The sequence below is a fragment of the Delphinus delphis genome, chromosome 6, assembly GCF_949987515.2.
Source record: "Delphinus delphis chromosome 6, mDelDel1.2, whole genome shotgun sequence".
NCBI classification, from domain to species: Eukaryota; Metazoa; Chordata; class Mammalia; order Artiodactyla; family Delphinidae; genus Delphinus; species Delphinus delphis.
In genome coordinates, this window is record NC_082688.1 from 29,656,859 (window position 1) to 29,679,210 (window position 22,352).

Consider the following 22,352-nt stretch of genomic DNA (forward strand, 5'->3'; position numbering starts at 1 on the left):
TTAGTCAATGAGTAAACAGAAAATAAAGATGCAATGATTATGTTTTATCAGTGAGTCTAGTTATGATGCTTCAGAAGCTGCAGGACCCTGTCAGCACCTGTGGACATCATTGTTGCTACATCATGAGTAAATTCTAGTTACCCCTTCACTTATTCCACATTCAAGGATACAGTTAAGAGCATTTGATTGACCATGGTGGTTCACATTTTTGAACTCTGAATGAGTAGTAACAGGTCTAGAAATCCTGCCCTCTTTTAGCTGCTATACTGAAAATAGACATATCTGCCTCCACTGAAGTTTGTAAGAAAATATACAATGGGAAATTATCTAACAGTAATACAGAGTTTTGCTTGCTGACTAGAAAAACAAAATAATAAGTGTTCATTAACATTTTTTTGCTAGGTAAATTTATAGCAAATAAAATATCAATTCTGTGTTTATGGACTATTAGGACATATTTATAAACGAAAGCCTCAAAAATATTATATATCAATATGAAAATGTGCTCTAAAAAAGTATAACTTCTTCAACTCAGATATGGTATTATTTTCATTATATATTCTAAAAATAACAATCTCCAAAATATATTCTAAGTGTAAAATATATACTTATGGTTGTATAATTAGTTTGCACAGTAAACCATAATTAGTGTATAATAGAATTCATAATCCCAAGAAACATTTTATCAAGTAGATAACCTAAAAGTATACATAAAATACAAAAGCAATATATGACTATACATGTATATCAGCTTTTAAAATTATTGTTATTGCTCTGTAAACAGCCATATTGAAAATGGAAAGCAATGCCTATTTTATATCAGACATACATTACATATTTACATATATACTTTTCCTTGGAATATTAAGCAAATGGTTTCCTACATAAAACTTTAGGAAGGAAAGGAATAATTTAAACTTGTAGAATACCTGGAGAGCTATAAATAATTTTGAGTGCAAAAATACCATTTTAGAAAATATAATTATTTTTCATAAAATTAATAGTTGCTCATTTAAAGAATATCAAAAGTACACATAATTTAAAATGTCAAGCAAAATTAAAAATAACCTCACTTATCATTGATTAAAAGTTACTGGAATGCCAGAGTGTTTCTTGCCAGTAAGAGAAAGTGTACCTGCAGGAGTGGGTATGTGGCCACCATGGAAAAGTGCTTCTCCGATCTCCTTCAAGAGAGCCTACTACAAGGTGCATACTAATAGTCCCTGCTTCCAGCCCTCTGGATTCACCACCACATTGGTGCACTGAGGCTATGCTCCCCTTGGGCTGTTCCCAGAAAATGATTGGACCATTCTTGTAGGATGCATGACTGCTCTAACTGAAACTTGGATTTGAGGATACTCCACAGGCTTAGATGAAACATTTTTGTAACTCCATTTCAGTCTGAGAATCTTCCTGCCCAATCATCCTTCCTTCCCCTTTCTTGTCACAGCTTCTAGACCTGCATCAGTCTAAAGGCTCTTCTTGCTGTCCTTTTACCTCCCATTTGCCATTCACAGATATTTCCCCAATAAATCACTTGCACATCTATTTCCATCATTGTGTCTGCTTTTTGGAGGAATCAAACTGATATGGAGTATCAGTACCTTAGAGAGGGTCTTTACCTTCCCAACAATCTTCATCATTCTTTCAAACAATTCCAATAAATTAATAGTAGAAATAAAAACAATATTCTCCCCATAAAAAAGAAAAAAAGTGGATTCCAGTCAAGTTCCCTAGCCCTCTTGTCCGATCACACACCTTTCCTAATTCCTCATACAATGAAATTCTGAAGTTGTAATTGCAAATAGACCATTATGTCTTTGTATTTACTTACTGCCCGCTTAAGAAAAGCTGTAGAATCTCAAGAGAAGGATGACTATATACAATTTCAGTGAGAATAATCTTCTGCATCTGTGAGTCAGGCTATGTTTGGTGGGAAAGTTATGAAGAATATTTTAATTTTCCTTCAGGTGGTCTCTTATCAGTAAAGAAAAGTCACAGCACCCACTTTAAGATTCACTTTCGTTCTTTCCACTGTTAAATGAGGTTTTTACGCAGTATGCCTAAGTTGCCCCCCACCCACCCACCCATAGCTAATAGTCTTAAGTTTGTAACTGGATCTCTCAGCAATTGTTTCTGTTTACAACATACCACCAACTGAAGAGAATCCTGATATCTAAAACTCAAATATTCAAATGGACCCCTTTCATAACGTTTCTTTCTATCCCTTGAATCATCTGAGGGGCTACTGGTGTTGTCAGAAAGGTAGATTTAATTAGAAATCTGGCAGCGACTTTTTGGAATTTGACTCTATGTCAAGTATTCCTGTGACAAGAATGCAAACCAAAACCTGAGAGCCTCTCATCCAAACCTTTGACTTTTATTGGCACAGAGGGTCAGCGGACTCCACTTACATTCATGACAACTAATCTGTCAGGTTTCATTTGAATTTTATTTCTCCTTACTTTTGATATATCTCAATTTTCCTTGAAATAACATGTCTTTTCTTTTGTAATTTTTATCTCCCATTCCCCTTCCCTCTCACCTTTTTGTTAACATGCACTGAGTAATTCTCTTCTCCTTTCTACACTAGGTATTACCCAGTGTTTACCAAAGAGATTATTTCAGCACACAGGTGACATCTGGCAATATCTTGAAATATTATTGGTTGTCACAACTTGGGGAGGGGATTTGCTGCTGGCTTCTAGTTAGTAGAGGTTCAGGTTGCTGTTAAACATACTGAAATGCATACTGAAAAACATACTGAAAATATTGGGATATTTGAAGTTAAATGGGTTTGTTTAGTTTAGGAGTTCTCAGAATATTTATTGTATTAATGTGTGTGTGATAAATATCAAAAAGAGTTTTAGAGAATATATTTCTTGTCTCCACAAAATTCTATCTCATCCCTTTATGTTATAAAGTAGATTCAGGGTGCAGTGTCCTCTGGCTGGTCTAAGTTGATCATGACCATCTTCTCTTTCTTGTTTCAGGATCAAAGAACTAAGTTAAGGAGTGTATGGCATTTCCTTTGGATAGGACTGCATTTACCAATGGACCTGTGATTCACCAAAATATAACAGTAAGTTTTCTGATGTCTTTTGTGATTTCTTTTTTTCATTCTGACAGATCTCTAGGAAGAGACATTATATTGTGTTCATTTTTGAAGATTGTTGTTCAGATATGTGAGACATTTCTTTGACTACTGGCCTGAGAATGAAGCTGAGAATTAGAGGAGGTTAGGGGAAGAGAAGTAAACCATAGTGAAGTGAACCAAAATAAATTATTTAGAATTAATTCAATCCTGAAACTTGTCTTTTCTTTGGACTTCCTAGTTATGTGTGATAATAAATTTCCCTATATTTAATTCTCTTTGATTTATGTTGACTGCTGAAAAATATTCTTACATTATGATGTAAAAGAGTTTTTGACGATTAAATAGTTTTGTTCAGAACACCAATTGATAGGACAAATTTTAGAAAATCTACCATGGAAAGAAAAGGATGGTTTATAGAATCAGTTTATCTGGCTTTAACTCCTTTATGATTAATTAGCAATTTACTTTGGCAGGTAATATAATCTATATATGCAATTCATATTCCTATTTTATAAAATTATGATAATAAAACTCCTCATATTAAAATGAAAATTGTTTAATCATAAGTAAGATAATATGTGTATTGAACTTACCATAGTACTTGACAGATGGTAGGTACTAAGTAAATTTTGCCTATTGTTATTATTTTACCATGATTAGATATTACTTAATATAATGTAAGATAAAAATTAAGTTGATCAGGGCATTAATCAAAATTATCAAGACAGTTTTTGTGTCCTTTAAATAGTATCTTTGTTCCACTGTTTTGCTGAATGCTTAATATATGTTGTACCTCATTTAATTATTACAACAACCCATCTTACCAATAGGAAAGTGAGTTCCATTAAAATTTTTAGCTTTTCCAAGGTCAGAAATCATTGTTTATTTTTTTTCTACTAAGTTTTAAAAAGAAAGGAAAAAAGTTTGAGAAAGTTTTTCATGTAGTGGATGACTAAGAAAACAGACAAATGCACTTAGTGACTCCTAGATAAAAACAAAATAACTTTAAAGAACAATGTTGGGACAATTGAAGACATTTGTGTACAGACTTTGTTAGAAAAGCAGTTAGATGATGGCATCGTATCAATGTTAAATATCTTGATTTTGATAATTATATTGTGGTGGTGTAATAGAGTCCTCATTCTTAGGAAATACATACTGAAGTACTAAGGAATAAGAGAGCACCATGTACCCGACATACTCAAATTGTTTAGGAAAAAAAGAAGAAAATATATATATATAAAATTCACAATCATGTATTGGGAGGGAGACAAAGAAAGAGACAGAAAAGGGGAGAGAAAAAGAGAGAGAGAGAGAGACATAGAGTTAGAGGGAGAAAATGATCATGATAAAACAAATGTGGAACATTTTAATTGATGAGTCTGAGCAAAGGATATATGAACTTGTGTACTGTTTTTCCAACTTTCCTCTAAGTCTAAAATTATATCACATAAATGATCATACACACACATGCATGCACTCACATATACTGATTTATTCTTGGTACCTGATTCTTATCTGTATAATGAAGATATCAGTGTCTTACTTTCTAGAGTTCTATACAAATTGATATAGTAATCTCTCTAAGCACATGTATAGAAATAGGAAATGTTTTACATTGTTATTTTACAATTAAACAAGGATCGAATATTTAAGTAACTTGCTGGAGAGGAGAGCATACTGCCAGAAATTAGTATGCTATGTGTCAGAACACATATCTTTTGATCCCAAAACTAGTAACATTATTTTAAAATTTAATTTGAAATCAATATAACTGTAGAGAAAAATAGTGATATGACTATCTGAAAAGCTTAATTTAATTATTTTGTAACTTTCTTGCACATTTTATTTGATTTCTACCTGTTTGTGTAATTCCAAATAGAATTGATAATGATAGTAAATGATAACTTAGATTTCTAAATATTTTAAGCACATATTAGTTTACTGGAGTTCATTTCTAATCAATTTATTAAAGGTGCTGCTAGCATTATTTTATACTTTGCTTCAGTTTATGGTTTTCATAAGAAAAAGAAACAAAAGAAAACAAAAATGAGAATCAGATAAAATTGAGCAACATAATCTAAAATTCTTTCGAATATGTCATCATGATTCCAAAAGAAAAGTTTAATGAAGATAAATATTTCAGGTAGAATTGTCTGTCATATATTTGGTAGGATAATTTTGTCCTAACTATAAAAATTCACTGCTGTAATTCACTAACATTCCATTAGCCTCTGAAGGAAAAAATATTTGAATCAGAGAAAAGTGATGAATATTAAATTTGTCAGTTTTGGGCCAAAAAAGAAACAAATTAAGGAAAACAAGGTCAGCCAAGTTGTAATTTACAGGTTTGATATAATTGAGACTTGAATATTCCTTACTTTGCTTATTAGTTATTTATGAAAGTGAATTATCCATTGTATGTCTCACAATCAATATAGAATATAAATGAAATAGATTATATCTCAGGAAATAAGGGAATATAGTTGTACATGTCGGCATGAATGGAAAACCTGCTGTATTCATACTTGGTCTTTCACATAAGATGGCGAAAACAATCCTGCTAAAAACAAGAATTTTTGATTTATAAAATATAAAACAAAAAAGGTCTATTTAAAACATTAGAAAGCTGCTTAAATGAGAAATCGGCAAAGGTTTTGGAGAAGTGAGAACATCAAAAAACTGAGCTGAAATTGTGCAGCTGCTTTACTTGTGGGGACATTTTTCAATTTTGGACAGAGGCAAACAAAACGATGTCTGGAATGAAAATTTAAGCTCTTCCTGACAAATATTCACAGTTCAAGGAAGTAGGGAAGGTTCATAGTGAACACAGTCTTCAAAGATTGCCAAGGGCTATGTCTCTGGAACAGAGGTGACCCTGAGGTGAATAGAACCTTTCCAAAATTGAAACCCAGACTTAAGCTAACTTTGGTCTAATTAAGGTGATTCAGTGCCACTTTATCAATTTGGAGCAGGAAATAATGAATCATTTCTGGGAAAAGAATATAACATCCAGATACTCCATAACATTATGTATACAATGATACTTAATTCAAATAAATGCTAGGTATTACAAAGAAACAGTACCATATGAATGAAAAGTGGAAGAAAATTAGAAAGAAAAGACAAACTTATAGGTGATCTATATATTGGAGTTAGTAGACAAGATTCTTAAACAACCATGATGCATATATTCAAAATATGCAATAATGGAGGACATAGATAATAATATGGAAAGTTTTAACAAAACTTGATTCTATAAAAAGAGATCAAGGAGAAGCACTTAAGGAATAGCAGAGTAAGGATCTCTTAAAATTGTCTCCTCCATAAAGGCAACGAGAATACTGGTAAAAAAAAAAATGAAAATGAGAATTGACATTTTCAGAACTCTTGAAATTAAGGTTTGCAACAATGGTAGCATTTATTTTTTAAAAATTGCTGAATCTGGGTAAGAACAGTCAGCTTTGTGGTGTTTTAACTTGTCCTATTACCACCCCAGTCCTGCTGTAGCGTTAAAAATTACTTCACAACCATAGTTATTGTGAAAAAGAACAGCCTACCCACTGGAGGGGCAGGCAGTATATGTTCACAACAGTCCCTCCCCACCACCACCCGCATAATGGTTACTCTTGACCTGTGGGGCAGATCTCTGGAAATGCTCCATTCACAGGGATTGTCTTTATTCGATCTGACTCAGCTCTATGCAAACAACCTGTTGTTTGCAGAAAACAATCAATGATTATTGTTTAATGTTGAATCTCCCTGAGTCAGCAATAACAGTAGAGGCTTACTAAAACACTTAAAAGGAAAAGCTGTGGCATAAGATGCCCATAGCAAGCTTTGTAAAGCTCCCATATATTCCTGAGAATGTAGAACGAAGCACACATTTGCTGGACTGTGTGTAGCAGGAAAAGTGTGACTTTTAACCCAATTAAACATGGACAAAAGATTTGAAAAAACAAACATTAAAAGATGCAAAGCATCCACACGTCATTAGGAAATTGCAAATTTAAAAAACAGATAACTACACACCCATTAGAGTGGCTGAAACCCATAGCACTGATAGCATCAAATGCTGGGGAAGATTAAAGCAACAAGAATTCTAATTCATTGCTAGTGGGAAGGAAAAATCGTACAGTCATTCTGGAAGGCAGTTTAGCAGTTTCTTACAAAACTAAACTCACTCTTACCATACACCAACTGTGCTCACTGTTTACCGAAATGAATTGAAAACATACACACAAACACCTGCACCCAAAGGTTTATAGCAGTTTAATTCTCAGAAATTAGAAGCAACCAAGACATCCTTTGGTAGGTGAATGGATAAACAAATTGTGGTACATCCATACAATGGAATATTATTGAAAGATAAAAGAAATAAGATATCAAGCCATGAAAATACATGGAGGAAGCTTAAGTGCATATTGCTATGTGAAAGAAGCCAGTCTGAAAAGGCCACACACTGTATTCTAGGTATACTACACTCCATAAAAGGCAAATTATAGAGCTCATTAAGAGCAGTGGTTGCTGTGGGTTGTCTGGGAATAGGTGGAGCACAGGGGATTTTAGGGCAGTGAAACTCTTCTATATGATATTATAATGGTAGGTACATATGTATTAGCCATGTTTTTTAGTTTCTCTATCTGATATTTTGACATCAGGGGACTCCCTTGACCAGAGAGGACCTGCTCTTCCCAGGGTTAGTGGATTCCTAGGGTTAGCAAGGGACTGTCTTGGGAACCTCCTTCATTTATGCAAAATAATCACTCCAGAGCCCATACCCTCGCCTGCCTTCTTGCTTATATGGGCACTTAGATTTGTGACACTAATTCCTTCTGCTAATATTCCCAAGGTCAGGCATCTAAAAATATAGACAATAGCAAGCTTGGAGAGGATATGTGGATTTTAAACAATTCTACATTGCTGATGGGATTATAAAATGGTACAACCACTTCGGAAAAGGTTGGCAGTTCTTCAAAATGTTAAAAATAGAGTTACCATACTACCTAGTAATCACACTCCTAGCTATACAGCCAGGAATATTGAAAATATATGCCTATTAAAAAACTTGTCCATGAATATTTATAACAGCATTGTTTATAATAGCCAAAAATGGAAATATACCAAATGTCCATCAACTGATAAATGAATAAACATAATATGGTATATCTAAACAGTAAAGTATTATTCAATATAGACATGAATTGCTGATATATGTTACAACATGAATTAACCTTTAGAGATGATATACAATGAATTGTACATTTTAAAAGAGTACATTTATGGTATGTTACTTACAGCTCAAAAACTGTTATTAAAAAAAAGAGGATCAAGTAAAATTTCTAGAACTGAAAAGTTGAATGACCAAAGTTAGATTTACAAGAAATTTATTAAAAGTTTTCCCCTTGAGATCAGGAATTAGATGATATCTGCAATTTCCTCCCACCTTTTTCTTTCAAAATTATAATGAGTTCTTTAAATTAGGCAGAAGAAATAAAAAGCATAAGGATTATAAAGAAATACATCTGTCACTGTTGTCACAAAACATGATTGTTTGCATAGGAATCTAAAATAATCTACAGTTAAACGATTAAAATAAGTGCAGATTTCATAAGGCAAAGCAGGGGAGGAATATAGGGGATTCAAAATAGGACAGAGAATGGAGAGGAAAATAAGAAAAATAAAGTAAGTTCATTAACTGTTATGTAAAATCAAGGAATAAATATAACATTTTAAGCTAACAGATTACCCAGTAAATGCTTAAGCAAATTTAAAAGACTAGCAAGCAACAGACTATTTGCTAAATTTAATGATGAACAAAAGAAACAAGAAGGGGGGAGAGAGGAGCAGATGTAAAAAGGCAACTTTATTAATAATCACAATAGGGAGCCTAGGCATACTGTCAAAAATTAATATGTGGAGATCTAAAAATATATTTAATATGTTTATATAAGTAACCATGAGAGCAAAGATATAAGTGGTACTAAATTTAGAAGTACAAAGAGTAAAGAAGAGACCACAAAATTCAGCTGTTTAATTTACATATATTATTTTAAGTTTGCTTTTTATACACATGTATGTATAGAAAATAGAAAAATAATATGGCAGAATTTAGAAAAACTTATAAGTCATGTCATGTGATATAAGTTCGTTTAACACATCAAACAAAACAAAATAATTTTTGCATTAACTTACAAAGTAAAATTTAACTGTATGCTGAATATGGGACACATCTGAAACAAAATAATGTGCATAAAAGTATGAGAAAGGATATATTAGGCGAATGTGAATTAAAAGGAAAGAGAGGGTATTATATTGATATTATGGAAGGTAGAATTGGACCCACAATAAGCATTTTTAAAAGTTCAAAAAGGACATTTTATATTAATGAGGTCCCTAATTAATCATGAAGTTATAATTATTAACAAATATAAAGCAAATACCAGCAGTGAATTGACAAGGCAGAAACTACAAGACATAAAAACTACAGAAGATATACTCTAAAACCATTCATCACTGAAAGAAACTCAGGTTCCTTGAGACACTAGTTGATTCTAGGTCTGGGAACAGAAATGGTCAAGTCTGGGATATATTCTCAGATGAGCAAACAAATTTTCAAAAACTAACAGAGTTGGTTCAAATGGATACAGCAGTCCCTTAATGAAGCCCTCACCATCGTTGAAGAACATTTGGAAAAATGAGAGATTAAAAATAGAAATAGTTATAATGGATCAACACACATAGAATATTGAGTTAAAATTAGTGACTCTATACGATACTTTAAAAAAACAAGAAAAATGGTATGTCACTATTTAAGGTGCTTATTAAAAGAACTCCTTAATTTGAAAAAATAAGTAAAATAGAAACCATTAAGCATTTATCCAGCCTTTCCAGTAGAAAATCTTTTGCAGTGTAACTGGATTCTTATGTCAAAGAAGCATCAAACTTCCTGTTGTGCTTTTATGTGTAATGATATGTGTAATGATTCCACACCCTTGGGGTATTTGGATCAAAGAGCACATAGTTATGAATTCTAGCTTAATTGTAAACTTGGGAAAACTCACTTAACAATTCATTCCCACAATCAGAGACTTCCCAGTTTTAACACTTTTCCTTTGTTCGGCAATTTTGTGTCAACTATTGTCCTTTCTTTCTTTAAGGGGAAAAAATTACAAAACGCTGGGGTGTCATAGACACCCAAAAGCTAACACCTTATCCAATTAACTGGCTTATTATTCTTCTATCTTATTGCTAAAGGTAATATGTTAGCAGGAAAATTCAACAATAAACATTTAAAGTATAACTAAATTTGGGAAGTTGAGAAATACTCTATCAGGATGTAAATGACGAAAATGCACTGGTACTTCTACTCTGAAGTTATTTTATTTTCACTAATATGAAAACAATAATCAAGACTATATTAATTTAAAAGTATTATGAATTCTCTTTTCACTCATGTCAATCGTTGATATTTTCCCAAATCACTGTTCACCTTAACTATTAGAAAAATAGCTCTATTTTTTAAAATTTTTATTGAAATATAGTTGATTTCAAAGTGATTCAGTTATACATATGTATATGTATATATTCTTTTTTTACATTCTTTTCCATTATAGGTTATTTCAAGATATTGAGTATAGTTCCCTTGGGGATTAAAATATACACTCTACTATATATAAAATAGATAACTGACAAGGACCTACTGAATAGCTTAATTTTTAAAAGCAGTGCACAATGGCTTGCAATACTTCTCAGGTAAAATCTGACTGAAATGGGCTTAAGATAAAGAAGGTATATTAGAATAATGTTCCCCACATACAGTGCTTCACTGTAATCATCAACTAGGAGAATCAATTTAATGGAAAGGAAAACACTTCGCCAAATTAAAAAGTAGTGAATATCAATCTAGTAAAAATAAGAAAGGCAAATCCATAGTGACAAAAGTTCAGTCAATCACCAGGCTTCCAATAGCTAATTTAGGACCAAGTCAGTGTGCACAGGAGTTTAATGAACCTTGAAGTAAGTCAGCATAGAATTGAGTAAAACTTGGAAAAACAGTGTTGAAATTAGCACACATGCTGGGGACATCAGTGGAGATTTCTAAGTTCTATGTGAAAAAGTTGTCGAGAGAAGATGGAAAACTGGATCTGAATGCATGGAAACTGAGATAAACCTCAACTTCCAAAATAATTCTGGCCTACCATCAGTTGACACATAACCTCCGCAGGCAAAAACTTGAATTTTGGTTGAAAACTTCAACCAGAATTACCATAAAATAAAATTCTTCCTTAAAAAAAATCAGTCATTTGCCTTCAAACTTCAGTTTTCTCCCATTAGGCCTCATAATATGACTGATTGTCAGTTGCCAAACTGAACTTGTAAAGGGAAATGAAAGTTGATCGTGTCAGGTATAAAACCACTATTTGGATAATATTCACATGTGAATCTTTAGTGACAATCTTCACCCTTGGCAAAACTGATTTAAGCAGCCTCTCTGTTCCATCTGGCGACACAAGTTCCAACTAACTTCTTTAGACTTCACCCCAACAGCCGCTTCTCTCATCCTGAACATTTCATATACTTCTGAGTATACCATATTGTTTGATTAGTTAGGGCTCCCTTCATTATCAGGGATTAAAAACAAGCTTGAACTAGCTTAGGCCAAAAAGGAAATAAGAGCATATTGAAGGATGGTCAGGGTTGATGTAAGGAGTCTGGGATAATTGGATATAATTGTTTTAACCCTGTTGGGACTGGTCTGTTTCCTGTAGTGTTGGCTTCTTTCTACAAGTCCACTTCCTTCTTGCATCTGTTTTGTTTTCTTCAACTGTGAGGCTAGAAATTTGGGGTTCCAGTGTGTATTTCTGCGCTCCCACATTCTCAACCTCATCTCCAGTGTGAAAGAGCTGTAAGGGAGGAAAACTTCTCCTTCTCTTCTAGATTCTTTGCCTGGCCTGATTATTAAATTGACACAATACAGATTAACAACAGAAAATAAAAACTTTCATTGTGTACATATGGGAATGCCAAAGTTGTGAGGCTCTCTGGCAGTCAGGAAATTGAAGCTTATATGTCATCCTGAGCTAAGGAGAAGGGAGTAGGGGTCTGCGACTTCAAAGGGGAAGAAAATAATTCACAGGAATATGGGAAGAGCAGATGTTTGGTAAACAAATGTTTGCCGTGGGCTTTCCTGGTGGCGCAGTGGTTGAGAATCTGCCTGCCAATGCAGAGGACACGGGTCCGAGCCCTGGTCTGGGAAGATCCCACATTCCACGGAGCAACTGGGCCCGTGAGCCACAACTACTGAGCCTGCGTGTCTGGAGCCTGTGCTCCGCAACAAGAGAGGCCGCGACAGTAAGAGGCTCGCGCACCGCGATGAAGAGTAGCCCCCGCTCGCCGCAACTAGAGAAAGCCCTTGCACAGAAACGAAGACCCAACACACCCCAAAATAAATAAATAAATTTATTTTTTAAAAGAAAAAGAAAGAAAATGTTTGTCGTGCTCTGCAGATAAGTCTTTCTGATGTAAAAAAAAAAAAAAAGTCATCTTTTGTAATAACTCTCCTCCTGATACAGGCTCCCTATCTAAAATCTTTTAGGCAGTTGAGGGGGAGGCAAAAAGCTCTTCTTGAGTCTGTTGGGCCTTGATTGTCAGTTCCATATAAGCCATATGCCAAAGTGGCACATTTTGGTGTGGCCTGTCCTGAATCCCATCAGAATCTCTCTTCTCATCATTCCAGCAAAATATCCCAGAGAAGAACTTTGATTTGAACTACCTTTGTGTGAAGGAATGACTCAGAGACAAAAGAATTGAGGAACGAGAACTCTGTTTACCAGAAATGCAAGGGTGTCAGACTTAGAAGGACTGAATAATTAAATAGAAAATGCAAAAGACATTTAAAGGGAAAAACACAATATTACCAGTTAGTCTATTCAGATTTGAAAAAATTTTTTTTCTCATGATTATCATATTTATAAAGGTATCAGCTTTGAAAAAGTCAATGATAAAATCGTTTTCCTTAGAGAATCAATAATTTGTAGGAAAATCTAAGGAATTAGTCTGGGGACAAAAGCAAAAACCCTGTTATTTTCGGTTTATCTCAGGGTACAAAATGCTCACCACTCACTTCCCACCAAAGGACTTGCTATCCACACTTGGCTAATGTTGGCAGGGATATGTGTTAGTTTTGTTCCCATAGTTCATACTTATCAAGTGGTTATCCCTAAAACATGTCCATTCCATAAGTTTGTTTTGTGATTTTATAAGCCAGTATCATTAATTTTATGCTTTATTTGACCAGTTTCATTTGCATAGATGTAACAAGAGGTGTTAATTCACAGAAATCTCCTTACTTTGATTAACATAACTAGAGCCATACATTTAAATAACAAAAATTCAACTGAGCAAATTTTAGAGATAAAATTGGCTTTATTAAACAATTTATGAATTGGGCAAAATCCCATGTAACAATAGAAAAGAACTCAGCTCTGTCAAGCTACAGAAAAGGAAAGTTTTCAAAGGCAGAGAAGGAGAGGAAAAAAAGGAAATTATTAGCAAGGAATGCATTGTTTTAGGCAAGGTCACCTTCCTAAGGGGAATGAAAAGGGTCTATCAGCAGATTTCCTCCATGCTGACCAGGAAATTCCAGGTTGGATGGTTAAAGGTCATATTCCTTGTGGGGGTGGGTGTTGAAATTGCAATTAGGTTAAGTATTAACTCTGGGTCTTCTGACCTGGGGTTTAGTACAAGTGACTCCTTTTTGGGCCTGCTGTCTCCTTTTTTAACACATATATTGTTATGGCTTAGAAGTTATTCCTGTACAGAGGCCTCACAGTTTCCCTAAGCTTATAACTCCATTGTAACTTCAGAAATATTTTCTTTTTATTGTTATTAGTTATTTACTGAGGTCAGGAACAAAGAACCATTCCATGTACCTCAGCTGGGCTATATACCATAGTATCTGTAATCTAAGGAACTCTAGAATAACTTATAGATAGATTTCTGTCTCATCATATGCTATCCTTTTACGGTGCTAGACCAGTCATATTGTGGATTAATTTGGGGAGGGGCTTTATGTTTTTCAATAGTTTGTCAGCATTTGGACTCATCCTTACTTCTTGACTTATTTTTTGTTTCCCAGGACATTTCTTCTTTTCCTTTTTTTCTTTTTCTTTTTTTAACATCTTTATTGTAGTATAATTGCTTTACAATGGTGTGTTAGTTTCTGCTTTATAACAAAGTGAATCAGCTATACGTATACATATATCCCCATATCTCTTCCCTCTTGCATCTCCTCCCACCCTCCCTATCCCACCCCTCTAGGTAGTCACAAAGCACCGAGCTGATCTCCCTGTGCTATGGGGCTGCTTCCCACTAGCTATCTGTTTTACATTTGGTAGTGTATATATGTCCATGCCACTCTCTCACTTTGTCACAGCTTACCCTTCCCCCTCCCCATATCCTCAAGTCCATTCTCTAGTAAATCTGTGTCTTTATTCCTATCCTGCCCCTAGGTTCTTAATAACCTTATTTTGTTTTAGATTCCATATATATGTGTTAGCATACAGTATTTGTTTTTCTCTTTCTGACTTCACTCTGTATTACAGACTCTAGGTCCATCCACCTCACTACAAATAACTCAATTTTGTTTCTTTCTATGGCTGAGTAATATTCCATTGTATATATGTGCCACATCTTCTTTATCCATTCATCTGTTGATGGACACTTAGGGTGCTTCCATGTCCTGGCTATTGTAAATAGAGCTGCAATGAACATTTTGGTACATGACTCTTTGAATTATGGTTTTCTCAGGGTATATGCCCAGTAGTGGAATTGCTGGGTCGTATGTAGTTCTATTTTTAGGTTTTTAAGGAACGTCCATACTGTTCTCCGTAGTGGCTGTATCAATTTACATTCCCACCAGCAGTGCAAGAGTGTTCCCTTTTCTCCACACCCTCTCCAGCATTTACTGTTTCTAGATTTTTTGATGATGGCCATTCTGACCGATGTGAGCTGATATCTCATTGTAGTTTTGATTTGCATTTCTCTAATGATTAATGGTGTTGAGCATTCTTTCATGTGTTTGTTGGCAATCTATATCTTCTTTGGAGAAATGTCTATTTAGGTTATGTGTTTCTTAATTAGCCTTCATAAAGTGTTTACATTTTGTTTTACACCTTATGTACTCACTATTTTAAGGAAATGGGCTTGCGTATATTTACCAAGTCCATTGTTTTCTTTTTTAATTTATTCTTTACTGAACAATAGTTGAATTACAATGTTGTGTTAATTACTGTTGTACAGCAGAGTGACTCAGTTATATACATATATACATTCTTTTTCACATTCTTTTCCATTATGGTTTGTCACAGGATATTGAGTATAGTTCCCTGTGCTATACAATAGGACCTTGCTGTTTATCCATTCTATATATACCAATTTGCATCTGCTAATCCCACACTCCCAGTCCATGCCTCCCCCAACTCCTCCCTCTTAGCAACCACCAGTCTCTTTGCTCTGTCCCTGATTCTATTTCTATTTCATAGATAGGTTCATTTGTGTCATATTTTAGATTCTACATTTAAGTGATAGCATATGATATTTGACTTTCTCTTTCTGACTTCACTTAGTATGATAATCCCTATTTGCTTCCATGTTGCTGAAAATGGCATTATTTCATTCCTTTTTAGGACTGAGTAGTATTCCATTGTATATATGTACCACATCTTTATCCATTCATCTGTTGATGGACATTTAGGTTGTTTCCATGTCTTGGCTATTGTGAATAGTGCTGCCATAAACACAGGGGTGCATGTATCTTTTTGAATTATAGTTTTGTCTGGGTATATGCCCAAGAGTGGGATTGCTGGATCATATGGTAATTCTGTTTTTAGTTTTCTGAGGACCCTCCATACTGTTTTCCACAGTGGCTGCACCAATTTTATTCCCACCAACAGTGTAGGAGGGTTCCCTTTTCTCCACACCCTCTCCAGCATTGGTTATTTGTAGACTTTTTAATGATGGCCATTCTGCAAGTCCATTGTTTTCTAATTCATTATTGACTTTGTTGTAAATTAGTCTCATATTTCCTGTGGGTTTATTTGTTTTATTTTCAAGCATCTTGAGTAGGACTTTATTTTTATTTACTCCCATAATAAATTAAAGGAAGTATATCTTCCAGTGGTGAAATATTTCCTGAATTCCGTAAGTTTTAATATTATGCATTCTCATTGCCATTTATTTCTGAATACTTGAGAGTTCAACTTTTACTATCTTTTCTTCCTTGATAATGATTGAGATTGTTTCACAGTTTCCTAGAATTTTAATCTGGGCAGGGAGAGATCTATCCCATTTGTTCTTAAGTTCTAGATTTAACAAATTTCATCAGAAAATAATTAACCTAATTTTAAATACTTGTGGAGACAGTAAGTTGAAACTTAACCTACACTCTGTATGCATTCTATATAAAAACATTTTACATGTGGGATCTACAGTAGTCAAAGTCATAGACACAGAGAGTAGCATGGATGTTACCAAGGGCTAGGGCCATGGGGAAATGGGGGAATGTTGGTCTAAGGATACGAAGTTTTAGTTATACAAGATGAATAAGTTGTGGAGATCTAATGTAGTATGCTGTAGGGGAGGAAAAATAATTTCCCATCTATCCTTCTAGGTTCTTGGCTAAGACACCCCTGTAACAAAAGAGAGAGTAACAGGAGAAAAGCATTTAATTTAACTTCATACACGTGGGAATCCCAAAGATACCAAGCTCTCTGACCGTCAGAGTGTTAAGATTTATATGCCATCCTGAGCCAAGGAGAAGCAGGGAGGGGTCTGGAACTTCAAAGGGGACTAAGACAATTCACAGGAAGATGGGAAGAGCATATGTTTGGTAAACATATGTCTGCCTGTTTGCTGTGCTATGTGGCTAAGTCCTTCTGATGCAAAAATAAAGTTATGTTTGCTAATATCTCTCTTCCTGGTACAGGTGCCTTATCTAAATTCTTTTAGGCAGTTAAGGGGTAGCTAAAAAGCTCTTCTTGAGTCTGTTGGGCCTTGATTGTCTTCAATTTGAAATAATCCATAATTCACATGCCAAAATGACACATTCTGAGACACCCTGCCCTGAACCCCATCAATATATATGCCTAGTACATTATATACATATTACATAGTATATATAGTATATAGTATAATATAATGTAATATATATGCATCATGCATATATATATACACATATGCAGTGTGTATGGTGACTATAATTAACAATACTGTACTGTATACTTGAAATTCAAAATTTGCTAAGATGATAGCTCTTAAGCATACTCATGACAAAAAAGAAACGAAAGTGGTAACTATGCAAGGTAATAGATATATTTATTAGCTTAATTGTGGTAATTATTTCACAATATTTACATGCATCAAAACATCAAGCTGTATATTTTAAATGTATGTAAATCTTATTTGTCAGTTATGCCTCAATGAAGCTGGCAAAACAGAAATCATCCTGTGTTAAGGTAATTTTAGTATATATAATTTAATATAGAATCCATATATTTGTGCTCATAAACTATATGTATGTACATATATATCATGTTATATTCAACTTTCTTCATTTGTACATCTAAAGGTCATCATCGCTTGTGCATCTAATAGACTTATCAGATTTACAAGTGTACAAAAGAAAATTATAAATCACACTCTCCGTTTCTTCAAGACTACTTCTTTCTCCAATTTTTCTTGTATACATGAATGCTAAGACTTTTCACCTAGTTTGTCAGGCCAAATCACTTAGTAGTTAATTTATTCATTTGTTTCTTCCACTATTACCCTATTTAATTCATTAAGAAGTCTTATTCATTCTATCTCAAATATAAATATGTACTGAGTCTGTTTCTCTCCATATCTCCTGTTACCTCCCTGGTTAAAACTATACTAATATTCACTAAGCTTATAACTGTAGCTTTCTAATTGGTTCCCCTCCCATTAATTCTCAGCATAGCAAACAGAATAGCCTTAAAAAAAAAAATTAGCAGCCCTACATTTTCCACCCTCTGCCAGTTACCATCCTCATTCCATATGCTTAAATTTATCCAGTTGCTTTTCATTGTTCCTTGAATAATATCCAAACATGTTGTTGTGGTCTATATAATATAGCTAATATCTATCTCTTAAAACTTCACTCTTCACTGTCCTCCTTAATACTGTGCTACAGCCACTCTGTCTGGCTTTTTGTTCTGTACAAAGCATGGCTTATTTCTACCATTGGGCTTTTACACATTTTTTCCCTGTGTCTGGAATTCTTCCCCACACAACCCCGGAATTTTATGTACCTAGCTGTATCTCATTATGGTTTGATAAAACAGTCCATCCTCAGAGAGGGCTTCCCTGACCGCTCTTTTTAGGTGAATTTCTCATTCAGTCTCTGAATGTATAATCCCCAATTAATTGATTCCTTTTATGTTATGTTCACTTTCTAAGTTACCTTATTAGAACTTAATACCATGAAGAAGAGGAACATTGTAGTCCTTGTTCACTACTCTATCCTCAGTACTTTGTGTGAAACATAAGGTAAAACAATAACTATTTGTTGAATGACTGCTATCTCTTCACACCAAATGATACCCTTCACTTCTCAGAAAACTGTGTCCCTGCTCACAAGAAGAGAGCTTGATCCCTTGATCCTTTCAACAGAAAATGCCCTCAATAGTTGGTCTACTAGCTTTAGGATGCCCTAGGTTTCTGCTGGATGATCATCAATGTTTGCCATTTCCCAGGCTTGTAAGCATAGTTAAGTGAGGAATGAAATACTCTAACCCAATTCAAAGCAATAACCTAAGATCTCAATTGTGGTCTTTAAAATACTATTCTTACTGGTAGATGGTTTTTGGTGTGATTGATCCTACATGAAATGATATAATTTTCTAAAGTGATATATTTTTCTTCCTTTTAGATAAAAACCCTCTCCCATACTTCTAATCAATAGGTCCCTCGTATTGTGCCTTAGGGCATTTAGTTTCTCTTCTATTCATTTAGTGGAATGGAAAGTATTACAACAGTTTTTAACATCTGCCTTCTTAGGGACTCTGAAAGACTTCAGTTAATTAGTTCAATTAAGTGATCTATTTTTGCTGCTGGAGAGTGGCTCTGAGGGCTAAGAATGAGAACAGACAATTCCTTAATTCCACTTAATTATAACATTTATTTCTCACATTTTCCTTTATAACAGCATAATGTTAGATTTTGCTTTTGGATCCAATCAAAGCTTATTATCTCCATCTTGCTGTAATAAAGTTATTATACCTTTCTGTATTATATGCTTCCTTGATATTTCCTTCTCTAGTTCTTGTTTTGTAAGCATTTTTGAAAAGTATTTTTTGCCATTTTTATTCTTCTTCAATGATTTTGAAATTACATATTCTTATTTCAATTCTGATCCCTCAAAAAATTGTGTGACATAATAAATGAATTTTTTTAAGGTACTAAGTAATGGGATAATTTTTGGGGGGGTAACATGTTACCTATATATAAAAACACAGATGCACTGTCTTTGATACTGTGCATCAATTTGTACCAAAAATAAAAATCATCCCAGTGAAAAAGAAAAATACTACCCCTCTGAACATAAATATACTACCTAGAATTTTTGCTGATATAATCAGAGATTTTTTTCATCCAAATTATTATTCTTACATATTAATGTGTTTTCTTTCAGTTATTTGAAGTAACATCTGAATGCTTTTATAGCCATGTTAAGGATTATTATTGAGAAAATTTTATTATTTTTTATCATCTCTACTTGTTTTATGATATGCCTTTTATTTTGATTATTTTCTTGATTTGAAGCATTGCCTTGGAGCCATTAATTATTTGATCAAAATCTCTTCTCTTTAAACTCTGTGGTTGTTAATCCATTGCCTTACCATATTTTAAATATCCTGCCCCCTTCCCCAGTGGTGATAATTTTAGGATTTATCTGATATACTTTAATGTCTAAAATTTCATTGGAATATGTCTTTGTTGTAGTTTCTTATTTTTTTAATTATTCATTAATTATTTCCATAGGAAGTTTTGAAATTTACTTTAGATCAAGAAAATTGTATCCTATCATTTCAATTTGGTAGATATTAAAACATTCCCAATAGGAGTGCAGTGTGCCCTATTCATAGAGTAGGCCCATATTACATCTCACAGGAATCCAGGTCCAGCTTGACACCTTCTCCCTTCTTGGGCATCATGGTTTACTGGTTCACTTCTTGCACCACAGCTTCTGGAACAATACCATTGTCCCTCTCTACTTTCAAAAGGATGCCCTGGGCTGCTACATGGTGCAAGAGGAGGCATCTCCTTACTCTGGCTAATGTCTGCCTGAAAGATCTGATTGTTACCTTGGAGAGATTGTGTTCTGAAAGATGTGGTGGAATACAAAGTCTTTCGAAGCTATGGAGTTTCCCTCAGGGAGTAACCAGTTAATTCCTTGGTGTGGTGCCTTGACAGGGATCCATGCCAGTGTTCCATTAGACTGGTATGATGCTGCCAAGTTTGTTACGAGATGGCTCTGAAGGCATGCACATAGTGGCAGTGAGCTTCCAACTCTTTTCTAGCCGTGCAACGCTCATCTCAGCAAACTTCACAACCTAAAGGAAAGCTCTTCATGGCAATCAAGGATCTTCTAGCAGTAGGAAAACAAAAGAATACTGAGAATTCACATGATGTCGCTCTCTTGTTTACTTCGAAAGCACTTTGGAATCTTGAAGATGAATCTCTAGCTGCCTGCAAGCAATTTATTGAAAACTGAGGACTGGCACTCTTCACTCAAGGCTTGGAGAACAACATAGCTGAAGTCAGAGAACTCTCTTCCAAGCTAGTGACTGAAGATGTAGTGAAGCATATCAGTAGTTTGCTTCACAGCAAAGAAGTGGGAGTCAGTTGTTTTGCTGCAGGCCTCATATACCATCTGATATCTGATTAACAGCCTTGAATATTCCATGATCTTCATAGGAGTGCTCTTTTCCAGGATCTGCATGGAAACATCCAGAAATGGCCAAGTTCAAGGTGTCATATGACAGCATTTGTGACCTACAGATACTTCTTGGTACTGATGCTGAAAACTCAGCTTCTGTGCACCAGAGCCAAATTGAATCTCAGAGACAGATTTTTGTGTGAAATAGAAAAGAATAGTTTTATTGCTTTGCCGGGCAAAGGGGGACACAGTTGGCTCGTGCCCTAGAAACTGTGTCCCAACCAGGGGGGATTTGGTGAGGAGGTTTATAGCAATGGTTCAAGGGCGGGGTTGCTGATAAGGATCAGGGTATGTGTAGAGCCTGCATTGCTTTAATCTGGCCACAGGTGGTCTCCTGATGAGCTTCTATGGTGCTCAAGGTTATCAAACTGTGAACTTCTCTCTGGAATGAAGAATGCTTCATCAAGTAGTGACATCTCCCAGTTGTTGGGAGTTTGAGTTCTGCAGAAGAGCTCAAAGATATTTTCATGTGTACTCGAGTCAGAACCAGGATCCTGCCCCAAGGCTGCGCTATTGTTTCTTGACTGCTCCTCCCTTGTCTCTGTATCCCCTCCCTTCCCTGACTAGCAGCCATTTGAACCTACCCTTTGGAACTCAGGCAAGGTCATGGAAGCTGAAGCCTAGTCCCAAGAAATGGGGACTACAGAAAGGCTTCCACGCCCAGGAGCCCCACAGGGTCCTGCTCAGTTTCAGTACTACTCTGGTCACTGTGGGCTATGTATCGTGTCTGCTGTAAAAACCCCAGCAAATACTGCAGCTATTGTGTGGCATCTGGGAGCACAGTGAGGCAAACCCCAAAGCGCAGGGGATCGCAGCCTTCATTCTAGATGACTTCAGAATTTACTTCAGCAATTTTCAGAAATACCCCTCTGTGTTGAATGATCTTATTAACCTAAGGGACTCCACAGATATATAACATAGGTAATACATATAGAGACAGCTTTAACAAAATATATAATGTATAAATATTACACACAGATATGTGTATGTGGTGTATATATATAATATTTTTTACTTCATAATTTTGGTTGTAAATGGTGGTACATTTATTTTAAAAATGATTTTATTAGTTATTTGTTGTTGCTTAACAAATTACCCCACAACTTAGAACTTAAAAGCAAAAACATATATTATCCCACATAGTTTCTGAGGGGTCAGAAGCCTGATATGGTATAACTGAGTCAAGTCAGATGATTCTGTCTCAGGATCTCTCAGGAGGTAGCCTTTACCTTG

The 22,352-nt window shown here is 34.7% G+C and overlaps 1 pseudogene; it reads left to right on the top strand.

The window, feature by feature from the left end:
• Positions 1 to 21,326, top strand: part of LOC132427640 (protein zyg-11 homolog A-like) — a 45,006-nt pseudogene extending 23,680 nt beyond the window's left edge.
• Positions 21,327 to 22,352: the final 1,026 nt, after the last annotated feature.